We start from the raw sequence: 12,913 nt of genomic DNA, 5'->3' as shown, positions 1-12,913 counted from the left end.
ACATAAACTGATATTGTGACATTTTCAGTTGTGGCGTAGAGTCGGCTTACTGCATGTTGGACTTTGCAGTTTTGAGCAAATGAACTAGTTTGATGTTGATCCAAAATGTAAAAGCCTGATGATTTGCCACTAATAACCATGGCAGGATTGCAGAGGCCTGTTTACTTGTGTGCAGATGTCTTGATTACCGAGCCATTAGATTAATAGAGATGAGCTTTACTGTGCTGCTCATAGATCCTGAATATCCCCTGCACAAATAATCAGCGCTTAGCGGTGCAAGGTTAATACAACATTCGTTGGGAGGCCGGCGAAAGCTGACAGCCCAGCGGTCCAGAGGCATCTCCAGAGGTGAAAGAAGACACCCGACATAAAAACTGCGGTGAATCATGTCTGCAGCCTCATGGGACCAGCGGACCATGTCCTGGCACTGATAGTTTGACAGATGATACATCACCATCAACGGCAAGATCTATTGTTATGACAGCAGGAAAGATGGTATCATACTGCAGCAATATCCACAAACTGACAAATACAAACACACAGATGTGCACAGACGCAGCCACAAGCACAGTGTAACTGCAAATACACACAAGCTCTATAGAACAAATGATAAATTCACTTTTCCCCCCATAAAAATTGTATCTGGCAGATTGCAGATTAAATAAAGTTTTGTTTTCATTGCTTAAAAATGCTATAAGTCACAGTTTGCAAGGCTGATTTCTATCATTATTGTTGAAGTTCTGTGCATTTGCCACTAGATGTCTCACTGCATGCTTGCTTTTTAGGCCACACTCGCCGCACACACACAGTCACATGCAGGGTGCACATGGTGTGTTTAATATGACCAGCCTCGCCACTCTCCACATGTGTTGCAGTCTCCTCTGGGAGGACAGGAAAGCATCTGCCTCCCTCTGTCTGTCTAACACATTTCTGGGAAAATAGCCCAAACCTGAGGCTCAGGAGGAGGGAGAGAACACACACACACACACACACACACACACATATGCACACACACACATACACAGACAGATCTACACCTATATACGTGTGAACAAAAACAACAATCATTTGTACAAATATATGTTTGCACACTAATTTTCATTGTGAGAATTAGACCTCATTGAAATAATGCTACTTATCTCTACATGCTGAAAGTGATAGTAATAATAATACTGATGACAATAACCATTTCTGTGCCTCTCTAAGGCCGAGATAAAATAACCATATAAACAAACCATTAGGTGTAATAAGGGAAGACACTGCTGGCTTCATTAGGTGCTCACAAGCAGCATCCTCAATAAGAGTCCAGCTCTTTGTTTCACCTGGTTGGTTAGTTTTTTCTGTTTGTAGTGCTTTGTATTTTCATTGTGCTGTGCTGTGGGGAATATGTGCCCTTTGGACCATGGAGAGCAGTGCATAAAGACAATACAATGTGTTTTAGAACAGTAAAAAGCATGAGAACATGAGAGAGCTTCAGGATGATAGTTTTTATTTTCAGGAAGAAGACTGACGATTAATGGATGCATCAATAAAATATTCGTCAAGACTGTGGTGTCAACATTAGAACTGAAAATAATAAGTCAATGAATCGATTGACAGAAAAGTAATCAACAATTTTGCTAACTGATTAAATTGACCCAAACTGACAAAACTTTATTATGAGGATCTGCTGCTTTTCTCTGTTTCATTTTATTATAAACTGAAGAAAAACCAAAACAAAACGACAAGTCAAAAGATGTCACACTGGGCTCATTGGGAAATTGCGATGGACTTTGTTCACAATTTCCTGGCATTTTATGGATTAAACAAGTAATAAATTAATTTAAACAAATCAACACATTAATCAACGATTAAAATAATCTTCTGCTGAAACCCTAGTCAATATATTTTCAGTTTTACATGGTATATTGTACAAATAATACACCATTATAAAGAATGTAACAGTTTGCTTGTGTGTGATAATGCAGTACAGTTTCACTGCCTGGCACATGATGACATCACACTAATAGCTATCTGTACAGTTGTAAATAATGTATGTTAATCTTAATTCTGATAGCTTGGGATCTTATATTTAGAGGCATACAGTTTCCAGACCAGATAAACTTCGTCAAAATTTTTTAAATTATTTTTTACGTCTGCAACTTATGTTTTGAACTTGTATGCCAGTTGATTATTAGGCATAATTCTTAATGGGTAACACATTTATTTTTCTGAAACTGTCATTTTATCCCAGCTTAAATTTAATTTTTATATTTATCACATACTTAATTGGATAGGCATAGGTGTTACCGAAAATGGTGTTCCTGCAGTATTTTAGGATCATAGGTTTTTGTAGCTGTCAACCAGAGATTAGTGACCATATATAATATTCAGATTTTTGATGACTGTGATAGCATACTGCATAACCTTTTCACATTACATTTTTAGGTTATTTGTAGTAAATTACTTTACTGATTTTGTATTCCTCATTAAGCTGTGCAGTTAACTGTGTATGGGATATATTTCAGTATAATAATTTCACATTATTATGGACTTGCAGAATTAAGTTTACTATCACAAATGGTATTATATATGATAATTATTTCATTATCATTTACAGCATTTTAACTAGTATTTTTAATGACACATTTACATGTGTAGTATCTAAGTTTCTTCTTCATGTCCCGCTTGTCGAAGAGCTAATTAGTTCCTACCTGCCTTTGTTTAGGGGGGGACAGGTATGAGTGTGGGGCCATGTGTGCAACAGTTTTGTTGACCCCGCTGTGAACCCAAAACAGTGAAGTTGTCCCAAATGGTTGCTGTCAGTTGTCCTGTGCTGTCAGGCCATTTTGATGAAGAATAAGTACACAAAGAGAAGTTGTAGCAGCTTATTACGAAGAAAACGGGGTTACAGACTGGTGGCGGCGGTGATTTTTCTTCGTCTTCGGATTAATTTGCCGAGACATCAACTAGTTTACACCCGCCATGACTTATTGGACAGCGGGCTGTGGTCTACAGGTGCACTCTGCATTTGTTTCACTTTTACATGGACTTACGTGGAATTTTACGGACAGTTTCCAAAGTCGCTGCCGTCATGATGTTGAGGACAGAGAGTCTCTCGCTGATGACGATGATGATGATGATGATGATGGCGGCGCGTCCAAAAAAAGAGGGTAAGCATCAGGAAACGCCTTGAACTCTGCGTCCTCACGGTTCTTTAGATGTTTGTGTCGAGCGGCTACTTTTCATGGTATCGCAGTAGTTTTATGAGTACGAGTACGTGAGGACAGTATCGGACCGTTACCCGATGCTGGTATCGTTATCGGTGCATCGTTTGAAACAGGAATGAAATGGTTGCTGTCAGTTGTATGTGCAAGTAGCTATAGCTAGCTTATTGTTCGCTAATGGTTTAGCCCTGGAAGCGTTTTGTATAACAATTATATGTCGAGTTTTATGCCTGTTATCTTGTTTTGATGCTTTTCTGGCTCCCTAGTCGTCAAAAATAAATTAATATTTGTCCATGTTAATATGCTAAGTTTGAAAGTATCTGACGACCATAGTACATGCTAACTAACTAAATACAGAGAAATTGCACTTACAAGTGATTAAGTTGAACCAAACGGATCATGAATGGAAAGACTTAAAGCTCAACTTGAAATGGGATAATATGGTAGTTACATGTATAAATGCATATTATACAAATTATAAATGTGTATATAGATATACTTAAATGTCAGAAGTTAGTTAAAAGTGCCTTTCAGAATTTCCTAAAGCCCAGAATGATGTCTTCAACCTGCGTGGTTTATCAAACAAACAGTCAATATACAAAGATATTAAGCTTACTATTGAATGAATAAAGTAAACCAGCCTCACAAATGAGAAGCTGGAGCCAGGTGATTGTTAAAATTTGCTTACTTGATTTAGCTGTTGACTGTCAAAATAGTTGCAGATTTATTTTTTTTTTTACAGATCATGTAACTGATTAACTGACGAGTCATTTCCCCTCTTTTATTGTATCATTTTGTGTGTTATATATGTGTTTCTCTGTTGAGTTGTACATATCTGTATAAAGATTATATGTGGACTGATATAAATGACTGAATTCACTAAAGTATCGATACAACTGTATGAATTCTTGATTAGAGTAGGATTGATACAAAAAAATTGGATCCATCACGTTTGATTAAGTCCAGGCCACATGAAAATTCTTCTCAGTGCTGCAATTTTTGCGTCTCTGCTGCTGTTGTGTTCATGCATTCAATAATAATTCACATAATGAATATTACCATTCATTACCATTACCATTAAAGCGATAGTTCACCCAAAAATGAAATTTCACTCAATATCTATTCACCCCTGTGCTGATGTGAGGATGGGTGAAGATCTCCAGTTCACAAAACAGTCCCGAAGCTTCAGCAGAAAACAGCGTTGCAGCCAAATCCAGTACAATTGAAGCGAATGGTGGCCAGTTTTAAAGTGTAAAAAAAGAACAAACCTCCTGGTTGTGTGGTGTAATCCAAGTGTCCGTAAGCTGCGACATTAAAATTTGACTCAAAAAGACGCCATTTACACCATGTTTTTAGTCTAAATGTCAACTGTAGCCTCTCAGAGCGGATCTGCGTGCACACACCTGAAGCAGGTACAAACTCTCGCCCAAGCTGTGCGGCTGCAGCAAAGAAATGATGTTGCTCTTCTATGTTGAAGTCTTTGGACATTTTCTTCTTTGCTGAAAGTTTGCGAAGTCAACTCTGCGCGTAACAAGTCACTATTTCTGAGCAGATATCTCTCTGTTGTCTGAGTCGCTTCCAGGTAGCATAAAAGCACAGAAGCACAGATGTGAAGGTATCGCGAAATTTCGTATATTTTGTGTCCTGCCACTTGGGCGAGAGCCTGTGTACCCACTTCAGGCGTGTGCATGCGGATCCAGTCTGAGAGGCTACAGTTGATATTTAGGTGAAAAACATGGTGCAAATGGCGTCTTTTTGGGGCAAATTTTAATGTTGCGGCTTACGGACACTTGGATTATACCACATGAGCAGTATGGAGACATTTTGTGGGTTTTTTTTGTGTTTTTTTTTTTTTTTACATTTTAAAACATTTCAGTTGTACTGGATTTGGCTGCAATGCTGAAGCTCTGGCAGTGTTTTGTGAACTGGAGATCTTCACCCATCCTCACATCAGCACATGGGTGAGTAGATATTGAGTGAAATTTCATTTTTGGGTGAACTATCGGTTTAAAATGTGTCTTGTGTTTAAACATACATGTAATACAGAGAATACTAAAAAGAAAGGCCTCGTATTTTGGCAAATTATTTGCTGCCAATATAGTCAGAAGTGGAAGAGTTATGAATTATGACATATTTTGTTCCCTCATATGATAGAGCATCAGTTGCTTTTACAACAAAAAGTATTTATATTGGTGATCCTGGCCCTGGTATTACTTGGTGTGGGATTGAAACCAATTTTTTGGTGTTGTCCACCTCTAATAAAGGTCCAACTAAGCAGGTGTTGCAAACTAATTTTGGCTGATCCATCCCGTGTACGTGACTTTGTAAAGATAAAGTATTAAGAAATAAACAAGCCAAACAGGGATATGAGTAATACACAGTCTGTAATCTATACATAAAAGTTAAACACATTTTGCATGAAGTGTTTACCTTAACAGGTAATTGCAATCAGATTAAAGACCCATTTAACAGCTCAAAGTGAATGCAGCGTATACCCTCCCACACAAACCAAAAGCTCCAGCTGCACCACCACGAAGGTTAGCTGTTGTCATGCAAGGTGATGTGATGTATTAGAGGCTTTCAGTCTTGGTCCTGCCTCTCGCTGCAGGCCACCTATTTCCCCATGAATTCTCACTCACTCTGTCTGTGGTTGTAAAATCTGCCAGTTTGAGTACAGCTGTGTGTGTTTATGTGTCTGTCAGAGTGTGACTGTGGAGAATAAGCTCCAGAATGTGTGTTATCTATTAATTCCTTCATTAAGCTCTTATCACCAGCTTTAATGCCAATTAAGATGCGCTTTAATGTGACGGCAGGGCGGGCAAGCGACTATGCACTTCTCACTCCACAGCGACAAGAGAAGAGGAGTAGACCACGTTCAGAAAGGACCACCCGCTCGCCTTATCAAGCCACTAAGGCGCCAAAGGCCTGTTAGTTTTGCCTCTTTAACACTGACACTGTTTAATATGCTCTATATTGCGACACCTAATATTTCACTCACTGCAAGCGCATTGACGGCCAATTTGATGTTGGCATGCCACTGTGGAGCTTGAAGTTATTCCCTCTTCGTTTTTTAAACCTAAACTCAATTAGAGCTGCAAGATTAATCGATAATATCGAAATTTGAGAAAAAAAAAAGAGACAAAATTCTCTGATTCTTGCTTCTTAATTGTGAATATTTTCTGGTTGTTTCAGTCTACAGCAGTATACTGAATATCTTTGGGTTGTGGGTAAAACGAGACATTTAGGGATGTCATCTGGGATTTGGGAAACACTAACTGTTATTTTTCAAAATTTTCTGACATTTTATACACAAAACAGCTAATTAACTAATTGAGAAAATAATCAACAGTTTAATTGACAGAGAAAATAATTGTTAGTTGCAGCCTTAAATTCAATCCATTTCATTTAACAGTATTCCATCTGATTTCTTTTAACAAAAGCATATGAAAAAGAGGCATCTCAGTCTTGCTTTAACTGGTAGATGAGTTGAAAATCATTGCAAGGGGCAGAATTCTCATGCTCTGCTACATAGTGTAGGACACGTAGAGGTCGCAGCTTTCTCTGAATGCGGTTGAGCAATGCAATTACTCACAGGGGAGAGGCCACATACAGAGATTTAGATGCATACATGAGTGCAGCAACACAGGTAGGTGTTGTCTGTGTACTTAATATATGGAGCAAGACAAAACTTTTGCAAATGCAGTCAGGGTCACAATGAGCACTTTTGTGTGAATTATAATTAGATAGCATTGACAGATCTGCAATATGCAGACTAAGCAGATGGCTCATGGACAGTGAGGAGAGGCGGGGGGGTGGGGGGGGTGGGGGGGGTGGGTTGTTGTTGGGTGATGGACTACAGGTCTCCTGTTATAGCAGCTGGCTGACAACTCTGGGATTTTGTGTGTCAGCAAAGAGGGAGAAAAAGAGAGATAGAAGAGAGATGGACAGAGTGAAAGAGAGGGTCAGACAGAAATAGAGGAGTGGAGTGAGGATGAAGAGATTTAACTTACAACTAATGAGGGCTGCGCAATATATTGATTATTATATAGAGCTTGTGATATAAGATAACATATTGTTGTAGATTTTGGGTAATGTTAGGCCTGTATTATGGTATGGCAAATGTGTTGCCTTTTCCTGGTTTTAAAGGCTGCATCACTGTTAAATCATGCAATTTTCTGAACTTACCAGACTATTCTAGCTGTTATATTAATTACCTTTACTCACTTTGTCATTATATTCACATTACTGATGACTTTTTAATCAAGAATTTCACTGTATTAATATTTTGTGAAAGCACCAATAATCACCCCATGACATTAATCATGACATTTGATTTTGTCCATATTGCCCGGCCCTGCTGTTGAGTAGTTTAATCTGTGTCAGTGTGTCATTTTCCATAAGACAATCATGTGTTTGCACCATTTGGACATTTGCAGTATGTTATTTCAGAGAAAATGTTTATATAAATATATATGTTATCTATGGTGGCATAGATTAAAGATATCCTAATATTATTTTCAATTTATAAAGCATATAGTCCTGCATCTAATGATTAGTTTCAAATCAATTTTCAATTTATAGTGTATAATGGTATATGATGCCCACTATAACTTCTCAGAGCCAAAGGAGACTCACTTAAATGACTTGTTTCGTCAGACCAACAGTCCAAAAAAGATATTCAGTTTACTATAACATCACAAAGAAAAGTAGAAAGTCTTTACATTTCAGATTCTGGAAACAGATTCAGTGACTCAAATTATTAAGTGATTTTCAAATTAATTTCTTGTCAATCAGCTAAATGGTTAATTAACTAATCATTTCAACTTTACTCATGCAGGAGTAAACGGGATACATTCTGAAGATAAGAATTTAAATTCTGAATATGATTTTTTTGTGTTGCTAAAACACAACTGATACTTAACTGTACTGATGAAAAAAACATACTCTGAAATAGAGCTTCAGTGATCAGTTGAGTAATCAGTTAGTAAATTGCAAGAAAATTAGATGCTGACTATTTTCATAATCCATCAATTCTTTCAGGCAATTTTAAAGCAAAATGTCAAGCATTTGCTGGTTCCAGCTTTTTAAATGTAAGGATTTACTGCTTTTCTTTATTATTTATGATAGCAAATGAAGAGTCTTAGTGTTTTGGACTGTTTGACAAAAGCAATTTGGAAACATCACTTTAGGGTCTGGGAAATTGTGACAAGCATTTTGCACAATTTGCTTAGATTTTCTAAACTTAACAATTGTTCTATTAATCATGATGAACTCAGGATGACAATAAGCATTAGTCACAGCCCTACTATTAATAAACTTTGAAAGCAAAAGAAGCTACATTTGGCAAATATTTAGTGCTGTCAAAACACAGGGCGGCGTCTTTTGTGTGCTAATATAGTATTCTATGTAAATATTCTATAATTGGCAAAACTATGATTTATTTCAGTAAATATCTGACCAAAGAATAAGTAAACAACGCTACAAATCTGACCAAACAACGGACACATTCAGTCGGCACCAAAAATGTACTGAGGTGAGCAGCCCTGCCCTGTTTTGAGAGTACAAGTACAGCACTGATGTACCACGCTGATGTGAACATTAAGTGTAAAATATACTGGATTGACCTTGCCATGAAAAACATAAACAAAAATGCACTCCTATAAGAGCTTCCCTCAGTGTGTTAACTTCATCTCGTCTCTCCTCTCCGTGTGTGGCGCTGATGTCTCTTTCCTCCCCTCTATTTTCCACTCTCTATCCTTCTCAATCCCAGCTTTGATGTATGCATGAGGGAGGATTTCCTGAAGACCAAAGAGGCCATTACCCAGGGGCCATTAGGCCTCTAGTAGAGCATGTCAATGAGTGCTGAGTCTTGCTCTGTTTTCACATGCAGCCACTTTCCTATGAGGGTAGGGTGGGGTGGGGTGATTCTCTGGGGATGATAAATGTAGCCTTAAATGTATATATCTCTATCATAAATATCTGTGTTTTTATCAGTACAGCTCTGTTGGTGCGGCCCGCTATAATATTTGATATAATGGTTGTTTTCCTACTGTTGCACGTGAGGAGGTTGGGTCATTAATTGGTGCTGTTGTTCTTTCATGCAGACTAAGAGCGAGGGGAGTGAGTCATCATCATCAGGATGAAACGCTCTGACATTTGAGCATGAAAGTCCCAGAGTGCCTTGCGGCCCAACATCGCTGGGTATGTTTGTATTTTACAGTAAAGGAGGTATGCAGAGCACTGTGGTCTGAATGAGATGTATATTTTTGTTGTTGATACTAGCAAAACGTTGAGATCATGCAAGTAATAACCATATTACAGAGCAGAGTGAATAATGAAGGATGTAGGATATACAAATATTTATGTAAACAAGGAGCTCTGTGTTTTATTTAGATGGAATCTTTGTGTTGTGGTGAGTGGATGAAACTAAATGGGATGATAAGCTGTGAGGTGAGCAGGGAGGAAAGCTGAAAGGGACACAGAGGGAAGATAACCTTGATTGCTGGAATCACTGTGCAGATCTCTTCAGTATATCCCCATAGAGGACAAGGGCACACCGACTCTGCTTTTATTAAAAGTCCAGCTGTTATGTTAAACACGCGTTATCTAAAAGCTTTTATTATGAAGCACCAAATCAGGAAATGTTTTTTTTTTTTTTTATTGGCAGTAGCATGATTCCTATCCAGCTTAAGGCGAACACGAAACAGTGAAATAAAGCAGATACCTCAAAGTACAAACAGCAACGCAGGTGAGAAGCTAAACATCAGACCACAGAGATTTAGTTAGAAGCTGCAAAAGTACTGAGAGCTGAACACACTGAGACTTTTAAAAATGACTTTCTCTTTTTGCTCCTGCACAGACACGAGTTGAGTCTCAGCGTTACACCATACATCAGAAAAAACAAGAAAGAAAAAACAGAACGGCCAATGAGGTACTGGCAATGGGAAAATGTTAGCTGCATTTTAAAAACCTGCACATATGCGTGGATTTTGGGGGGAAAATGTTATTAGTGACGTAAAAAAAATCACTTTATTTTTGGGCTTTTATGCCTTTAATCGATGAGACAGTTGAAGTCAGGACAGGAAAGGGGATGGAGAGTTGGGGACTGACACGCAGCAAATTGCTGCAGGAGCGAGTTGAACCCAAGGCCGCTGCAAAGGAGTCACAGCCTCGGTATATGGAGTGCATGCTCCACCAACTGAGCTATCCTGGAATCCCTGTTTCAAAAAAAATCTCAGACTCATCTCACAGTTTCACCAGTGATTCATCCACTTTATCCATGAGCTAAAATGTTTAGTTAATGTTAGTAATTAACTGACAAGCTGGTCGACAAGAAATGAATGTGAAAATTTGATAACTTTGATATTCACTTAATAATTTGAGTCATTTGTCAAGCAAAATTGCCAAAAATACTCCTATCATATGATAGTAAAGTGAATTTCCTTGTGTTTTGGACTGTTGGTCAGACAAAGTAAAGCTGAAGGGAACGCAGAGAAGATAACCTTGATTGCTGAAATCACTCTGCAGATCTCTTCAGTATATCCCCGTAGAGGACAAGGGCACACCGACTCTGCTGTGTGTGTTTTTTTTTTTTTTTAATGCCCTCAAAGAAAGTATGTGGTAAATGAGTGACAGTATATCATGCTCCTGTTTTTACAGAGAGCACTTGAGAGGATCATTGAAGTTTGCTGAGAGCGTTGGGACTCTCTCTCAAGGGCAGTTCGCTCTATCATCTGCGGTGGATGCGACGCGCAGTCCTTCTCTAATCAGAAATATAAAATCTTAGCATTCAGCATGCTGACTAGACTAGGTTTTACAGACTGTGAAGCCTCACTTTTCTGTCCAGCACAGCAGAACATCAGCATACGGGCCACAGAGAGAGACAGAGGAGGAGGTTAGGGAGGGAGAGAAAGATGGATAAGGTGGAGGAAAAGGAAGATAAGCGGCCAGCGAGTGCGTATGTGTGTGTATCTGGATGTGTGGGGTGCGCCTTTTACTGGTGACTTCCCCGGGGCCTGGAGACAGGGGAAACAAGGAGTGATTAATTTTACTCCAACCTACTTGGCCTCTGTCTGGGGGAGCGGTCCCCAGAAAGTCCGATACGGAACAACGAGGCCTCGTCTCCTTCCGCTCAACTCCCCGGATCAATACCAGATTGGCAGGTCAATCTCTTCAGGAGAAAACTGCACGGCCAATGAGAGGAGACCCTCAGCTGCTGAGACCCGCCTCTTCTTGTCTTGCCTTTCTCACCGTTTGGAGGATCAGCAGAGCTCGGGGTCATTGATTTGTGTGTTTTCACTGAGCGGATCCCTTAGCCAGCCTGATCGATCAGCTCTAATAAAGAGTGGATTCTCTATAAGCATCGCAGCGTGCTCAATGAGATCCAAGGCCCCAGGGTGGCAATCACCTCTTTTATCTGCCACTCTTCCATCCACAACCACCACACACACACACACACACACACACACACACACACACACACACACACACACACACACACACACACACACACACACACACACACACTACGACAGATGAAGTTTAATTTGCATTTCAGGTATTGCTGTGGCAAAGTCGAGTGTGACAAGACCCTACATCAGAAATTATTGCTTAAATTGGTTGCCCATCTGCCCCTGGTCCCAGCAATTGCAGAGCACCCAGAGGCATCCCATCCATCCAGAGAGACGTCTCTGCCCCTGATGTTTTTTTTTTTTTTTTTGGAAAACCCCTCTTACTCTGGACAGCTCTTTCCTAGGTGCTCATTCATTAAAGGAACAATATGCAGCATTTTAGCTGGAGAATATACTGTATATTAAATTGGTCGAATCCCTGTTTATTAAATGATCTATGGTTGAAGCAAGTTGTCTTACACTGTAAGTTGAGCAGCTTTTTTATAATTGTCAGTCGACTGTTAAAGCTGAGCCTGTTATCTTGATTACAAAAGCCCACTGCTCTGAAAATACACATTGGAGTTTGAGTTCAGCGACTGTCAGTCTCACTGTGTACCAGACTCCATTGGCATATTGCTCAACTTAACAGTTATAAACATCTATCCCTTCTAAAAGATTATTAATCATTTTTTTAACTCATAAACAGACACTTGCTCATTTGGTGAATATTTTCCATTAATTTTTAACTCAAATTAACATGAAACGGGCAAACAAAAACAATTATTCTGCTCCGCAAAAGAAATTTCAAAGAGGGACACCTGTGGTGTTGTTGTCAGTGAAGTGAGTATTTCAACTTAACATGTTTCCTTGATCTCTGATGACATATTGTGGTCATTTTATGATTTATTACAGTAAACAAATTCTGGATTTATCCTACGTATTTTTAAGTCCAGGTCCTCTGAGCCAGGTAAATTGAGATAAGTTTGCTTAATGTATGTTTGAATGGAAGGTGAAAACAAGGGGTGGCTGTGAGTCAGCAGAATTGTTCAGTGTGAGTCAGCCAGCCTACATCACTCTACCAGTATCTGTTTGTTGTTATCATTAATGTCATGATAGGAAGTGTGGTGGTACAGTAAATTAATGTACAAGAGTAGCCATCAATTAAGGTTATTTTTCTCTGCACAGGATATAATAATAAATCAAAACATGACCATCCTGTCTCTCTGCCACAGATTTGTTTGGAGGAGGGGTGCGTGAGAGGGAGTCGTTTGCTCGATATGTCTCAAAAATTAGTAGCTCTGGGGGAATATTTTTTTT

The sequence above is a fragment of the Lutjanus erythropterus genome, chromosome 2 (assembly GCF_056507025.1).
Source record: "Lutjanus erythropterus isolate fLutEry1 chromosome 2, fLutEry1.hap2, whole genome shotgun sequence".
NCBI lineage: Eukaryota > Metazoa > Chordata > Actinopteri > Lutjaniformes > Lutjanidae > Lutjanus > Lutjanus erythropterus.
This window is presented reverse-complemented; position numbering follows the sequence as displayed.